The following is a 6,857-nucleotide window of genomic DNA, read 5'->3' as shown; positions in this document are numbered from 1 at the left end:
TCAGCTTTGACTCAAAGGAAGTGCTATCAATGAAAGTGGACTTACAGGAAGTGTTCAAATTTTCTTCATAAAAATAACCCCAAAATGAAAAAAAAGCATAATAAGGAAAAAAAATAATAAAAACTCCTGTTAATTTGTGTGTCAAAGTTAAGACCAAACCACAAAGCTGTAGGTCTGAATCTTGTCCTACGTCACAAAACACCCTGCTTATGTGGCAACGTAAAGCCCGTAGAACACTGGGGGTCACATGTCTGACAGTTTATTGCTAAATGGGCACATTCCAGTAGCCAGGTGTTGGTCTGACACTCAGAGAGCAGTCCAGGTGAACTGAGCCGCCAGAGCGACCGTTACATCTCCACACTCTTTCTCTTCCAGTGATGAGTTAGGAAGTGGATAGCATCTCCTCATTTGTATTTACAGGTCAGAAGGGATTGTTTTCGAACACTAATTTCAAATAACATTCATTTCTGACTTTTCTTGAGAAGAGAGGTCTTTGCCGAACAAAAACAAATAAAAGGAAAACGTCATGCTCCACTCTTCACTTGATAGCGGCAGGTAAAAATGGCGGCAGGGTGCCACCAAGCCTGATTAAAACAACAGAACAATATGGTGCCATCTCGAGGGCCAGTGGCACTGCGCTGTGAAATTACTTGTGTGTGCTGATTGTCCAAATACTCTGATGCTTTACTTATAGCCATGACAGCACAGGTAATCTGAAAGTTAGCCTTTATGAAAGGATCATCTCTAAAGGGCTGTCCAACACAATACAGTGTGATGCAATTAGTTACTCTAAAGATGACCCTCTGCTGTAGGCATGCTGGGCAAGTTAAGGATTTCACTGCTGTTTAAGCTGGTTTCTATGGCTGCTCTGAGGACCGCTCATTATGGGATGTCTGCCACAGAGGCCTTCACTGGGCAGCGTTTCACAGAGTGCCTCCCAAAGCCAGCGGAGTCCCTGGGACTCCCACTCGTCCCGGCCCTCACCTCACAGCAAACAAAAACCAGCTCCCAGAAGGGTGTAGCACTGATTCTTAAATTGATTCTTGAGGAGAATTCCAGAGGAGTGTGTTTTATTTTATTATAATTTTTTAATATGACAAAATATTTTAAGAGTGTAATGCAGATTGGAAAAGAAAACGCTTTGGGCGAAGTCTAGAGGTTGACTGGTGTCCATTGGCGTGGTGCTGCAGATCTAGCCGCGATACACACTGACACCAGAGCAGCGAATGGCGACTGCAGGACCAAGCAGGTGAGTGCAGGTCTGTCACTGAGTGCAGGACCAAGCAGGTGAGTGCAGGTCTGTCACTGAGTGCAGGTCTGTCACTGAGTGCATCTTCACGCTGCAGAGAAAGGAAGTAAAGATAGCACTTGGCACTGAAAGCCTGCCTCTTGGCAGAGCGGATCAGTATGCTTTTAATGGAATATAAAATAGTGTTATTTTTCCTGTAATGGTGACGCTTGGAGGCAGAAGGCTTTGGCCCTCTGAGCGTGTTGGGGTCTCAGCGTTATGCGCTGGTCTCAGGTAGCACTCAGATGCTGCGATACTGATTGCACTGACACACTCTCACCTCTGCCTCTCACCCTGGACCCTGAGGTAAATGACCATTTACCTGCCTGTTGACGAACCTGTATGTCGTGGGAACACTATTGCACTTGTGGCAGGTAGTACTGGCGCTCATAAGATTTATTCAAGTTTTGGCAGTCTCTGTTTCCCCACGATGAGTGTCTGAATTCTGACTGAGTACTTTATGACAAGATAGCCCTGCCCCTTCTACCCAATCCGGTTCAAAATGCACTCGTACCTTTATATACACATGATTCAGAGCTACTGTCCAAATGCCCTCTCTCTCTTTCTCTCCCTCTCTCTCTCTCTCTCTCTCTCTCTTTCTCTCTAGGAAGTTTTCAAATAACTTAAAACATTTTAATTTACTAAATAACAAAAATACCATGACAACACTGCAACAGCTACTACCCCAACATATTTAACCAGACAAAGGATTCTTCCTACTCTTGTTCTCAAGATCATACATCTCTGCCATGACTTGTGTTGAGTGAAATATTTTGTAATAATTCCCCTGCTCATTTTTAACTAGCGATCCCCTGTACCCTACCTGTCCCTCTTCATAATGTAAAAACTATTTGCATATTGGTCATGAAATGCACCAAACCAAAAGCACTGATCTGCCTTGACAGGTTCCACTAGTCATACTTTTTATCGGGATCTTTGACAAGGATGTAAGTAAAAAGAACAACTGAATTATTTTTACGATTCTTGGTTCAAGCTGAACCCATTTCTGTCAAAATTACGATGTGAGTAATTCTAGAATTACATATTTGAGAAAAAAACATAGTTGGGCTATGTATACAAAAACCACTGGCATAAAAAGGCTCAGATGCAGCGATTTCTCTCTCAGCCCTTTGTCATGAAATATCAAACGAGCAAAAACAAAATCTAATGTACATGACAGACAACCAAGTGCTCACCAGCTTGTCACACTCCCTCCACATAACCACACACAAGCTTAAGACATTCACTTCAAAGTCTTAAGAGTTTGATTTTAAGGCACCTAAAGAATTTTCTCAGTCATTGAAATTTTAACTGTACATACAAAAGCGCTAGCTTCAGAAAAACACTAAAAACGCAACAGCGTATGCACTCTGCGTATGAATAGTGTATTAGATACTGTAGAGTAGAGTTATCATATCAATACTTCCACCTCACCACTGATCAAAAATGACAAACGCACTGCATAGTTATCCCTTATGAAAAGTAATATATGTGAAAACATTTGAAAATGTTAACCAAAAGCAGGGAGGGTTTGTTTTAATATCTAACAAATGAAATAATCTGTCAGATGCATCACTCATAACTGCATTTTAATGGAATTTGAAGCACATACTGAGAAATGTATTGCACGTATACAGGTACCCACACAGTTACTTACATTATATGAAAATGGCACATATTGCAAAAAATAAAACAAAACCATCCGATATATTACTTTCTCATAAGGGATTCATATTTTTGAATACAAATGAGACATTTTGTCTCTGAAAATGTAAAACTGAAAACACCAGCTGATGGGGACATGTTGAGGATGTCAGTGGGTGCAATTCCAGGCTGAAACTGTGAAAAACAAAAAAGTCTCCCACACAATCACTTGACGAGAGATGGGCTGCAGCTTGCCACAGACAGACAGCGCTACGCGGGTCCGACTGATCTCTTGATTAGTGAAGATTCCAGCGCCCCCCATGCTAACAGCTGCAGCCAGTGAGTGCAGCTCCCAAAGCACAGGACCCCTGGCCAGAGTGCGGCCATCTCACAGAGATGACATCACAATGACAAGCGGCCACGTTCGTCTCAGGTGGAGCCACACCTCAGAAGAGTTTGGTGATCGTGAGAAGCCAGGTGGCAGCAGGATTGGCACGCTGTCACCTCAGTGAGGCCTCACCGGTGCCTGTCTGCCAGGCTGCCCAAAGGCCGCTCTCACAGACACGCCGCCCTCACAGACAGCCCGCTCTCACAGACAGCCCGCTCTCACAGACGGGCCGCCCTCACAGACGGCCCGCTCTCACAGACGGCCCGCTCTCACAGACAGCCCGCTCTCACAGACAGCCCGCTCTCACAGACAGGCCGCCCTCACAGACGGCCCGCTCTCACAGACAGCCCGCTCTCACAGACAGCCCGCTCTCACAGACAGGCCGCCCTCACAGACAGCCCGCTCTCACAGACAGCCCGCTCTCACAGACAGGCCGCCCTCACAGACGGCCCGCTCTCACAGACGGCCCGCTCTCACAGACGGCCCGCTCTCACAGACACGCCGCCCTCACAGACAGCCCGCTCTCACAGACAGGCCGCCCTCACAGACAGCCCGCTCTCACAGACGGCCCGCTCTCACAGACGGCCCGCTCTCACAGACGGCCCGCTCTCACAGACACGCCGCCCTCACAGACAGCCCGCTCTCACAGACAGCCCGCTCTCACAGACGGGCCGCCCTCACAGACGGCCCGCTCTCACAGACAGCCCGCTCTCACAGACAGCCCGCTCTCACAGACAGGCCGCCCTCACAGACGGCCCGCTCTCACAGACGGCCCGCTCTCACAGACGGGCCGCTCTCACAGACAGCCCCACAGAGAGACACTTTCAGACACGCTCAGATCTCTGCTCCAGTCCAGCTGTGGGCTGCATTACCCTTAGCCTCTTTAGGAAATTAACACGTGGGCATAAGTGGATCTGACCAAGGTCATGACCTGTAGCTTTTGTCAGCAGTTCCTTTCATCTTTTTTTGCAACTACAGGGGCTATACTGTACATTCAGAAGCGTTTTGCTTTACATGTAGGTGTTTTTAAGGCGGTCCGGTGTGGTGCTTTTTCAGTCTTTAACAACATGCACCTCTTCATCTCCGCTGGCCGTGAAATTAAAAGCCAAAATTCTTAAGATAAATGACAGCAGCCCCAACCATCCCACATCCCACAAACACACACTCTTATTACAGCGTTTCTGTAACGTTACAGCAACATTGTGAGAACGTATTAGAAGGGACGGCAGCAGATGCGATCACCTTCACAGCACTGTGTAACCGTGCGGATGTCCTGTGAGCGTGTGGTTAACCCTTACTCCATCAACCTGCCTCCAGTGACCTCGCACAGCAACAACATGAGGAAGAAACACCTGCCCTCCCCGCAGCCGCAGGTAAGACCAACCTCACTGCAGCACAGCAAAGCCAGGGCAGGTAAGCAGCTCCCTCTCTCTGCACACCGAAACCCATCCTCCGCACAGCGCTGTGGCCGTCTGCGACACCCACACCACACTATCCAACATCACCACCAAAATTAAAATAATCTGGTGGTAAAATCTGAGTTAGATACAATTCATCAAAAAAATCTCATTCAGTCTTTTTATTCACGTACTCTGAGAGTAGGATGTTTTTGTGGTAAAATGGAGAGGATGTAGGCAAACAGCGCGGCAGAATGAGCCGTCTCTCGCAGAAGTGTCACCCTCCTCCTGCAGACCTCTCTGCTGGCAGCCAGCGTTCCACGGGACACCCCGAACATGACAGGGGCTTCGTCTGAACAGCCAGACAACCCCGCAGAAGGTCACAACAGGGTCAGTGTCTGGGGTCCTCCGGGAAGGCTGACCTCTGGGTGACCCCACTATGGGTCACTGTCTCTGTGACTACTGTTGCCCTGACAGATAGAACAGGGTGCTTGTGAAGCTGTCATCAGCTCGGCTGCGTAGCAGAGAGTCAGGGCATGTTCCAGGACCACACAGGCCCTGCCAGCGATAACAGCCCTCTCCTCGGTGATAACAGCCCTCTCTCCATCGCCTCATCCTTCAGCATTAAAAAAGAGAGCTGTAAAAATGATCAGCTGCACGTTCACAGAGATAAGGATGATTATCTGAATTTAAATTCCTAACAGATTGAATTCTGGATGCACTGAAATAGCGGTAGAAAGCTCAGGCCGGTATACGCCTCTGATTCAAGGAGAAACTCCTGTCAGTAAAAGCAGCACCATTTACATTTACAATTGAATATCATAAAAACGTTGCTTGCACCTATACAAGTTATGACCCAGTGAACAATAACACTGGAAATTTGTAAATACTTTCGACTAAAAAGTATTTTATGTATGGAATGTCATTATAAAACTGGTGTGATATTAGCTGTGTGCTCACAGTCACACCAGCACATTGATCTGGGGACTGGCTCACACACCGCTGAGGGTAGTATGGGATTGGATCAGACTTCTCAGGGGTCTGTGTGGGATTGGATCACAGATTGCTAATGGTAATGCAGGACTGGATCAGACTCCTACCGGTGATGTGGGACTGGTGCACGGGGGGATGTGTGGGATTTAGGTACAGGCTGTTTGGGGGAGACCTGTGGTCTCCCTGCAGCGGCTGCGGATTCTCACAGCTCAGACAGAGAGGAGAGGAGACACCTGCAACAGGACACACCTGGTGCTTCCATTCACAAAACCACAGCCTCTCACCTGTGCAAGGTAACCAATCACAGCCAACACAACCACAGCCCCTCACCTACGCAAGGCATCCAATCACAGCTCTAGACCTGGAGTCTGCCTCCTCACACCACGTTCTTCAGTTTCTGACACCAAACCGGGAAACGGATTTAAAGGGCCTGACATTCTGTGGACTCCTCCTCCTCTCCTCCAACTGTCAAACACTCTGTAAACTATACTTCGCTATAAACTTTCAACATTCAACGCAAAACATCCTGGAAGTACTGAAAACATCGCTGACGTGTCTTTAGAAGTGCACAGCTCACTGTCTCTGCACCCTCAGTGTTCTGAGAGACCAAGCTGGAGACTGTATGGTTACTGTGTGTTTTTATGGAGGTCGTTTTGGCTCGTCATGTTCAGTGATTGGCTGGCATGTTGATCTGAACCATACAGGGGGAAATTCAGGAGAAAGGTCAATGCTGAATGTGAGAGTTTCATTAGACTTTCGAGAGTAACCATTCAAGTGTTTGTTTTTCTGCCATATGAGACATCGTTACCCCTGCATCGTCACAGGGGCTGGCATTTGACAGCATGAGGTAAAAATCCATGACCAAATAAAAATCCTCCTGTTGACTTTTGCAATTCAATTGCAACAATATTAAGTGAGCTTCATTGCTTACATTTCCCTTGGAAATACAAACAGGAATATTATCTGAGGTGCAAAAATGCATTATTCTACATACTATAAATCATATGTTTTTTCCAGACTTAAGTAACTTGTGTCCATGCCCACAGATTCTTGTTTTGTCAAAACATAGGCTTTTTATGGCAATGGACTAATGCCTAAAAATATGCAAAGAATAATAAATATCTGACCGTGAGCAGAACGAGGAGAG

The sequence above is a fragment of the Megalops cyprinoides genome, chromosome 17 (assembly GCF_013368585.1).
Source record: "Megalops cyprinoides isolate fMegCyp1 chromosome 17, fMegCyp1.pri, whole genome shotgun sequence".
Lineage (NCBI taxonomy): Eukaryota > Metazoa > Chordata > Actinopteri > Elopiformes > Megalopidae > Megalops > Megalops cyprinoides.
Note: the sequence above shows the minus strand (reverse complement) of the source record.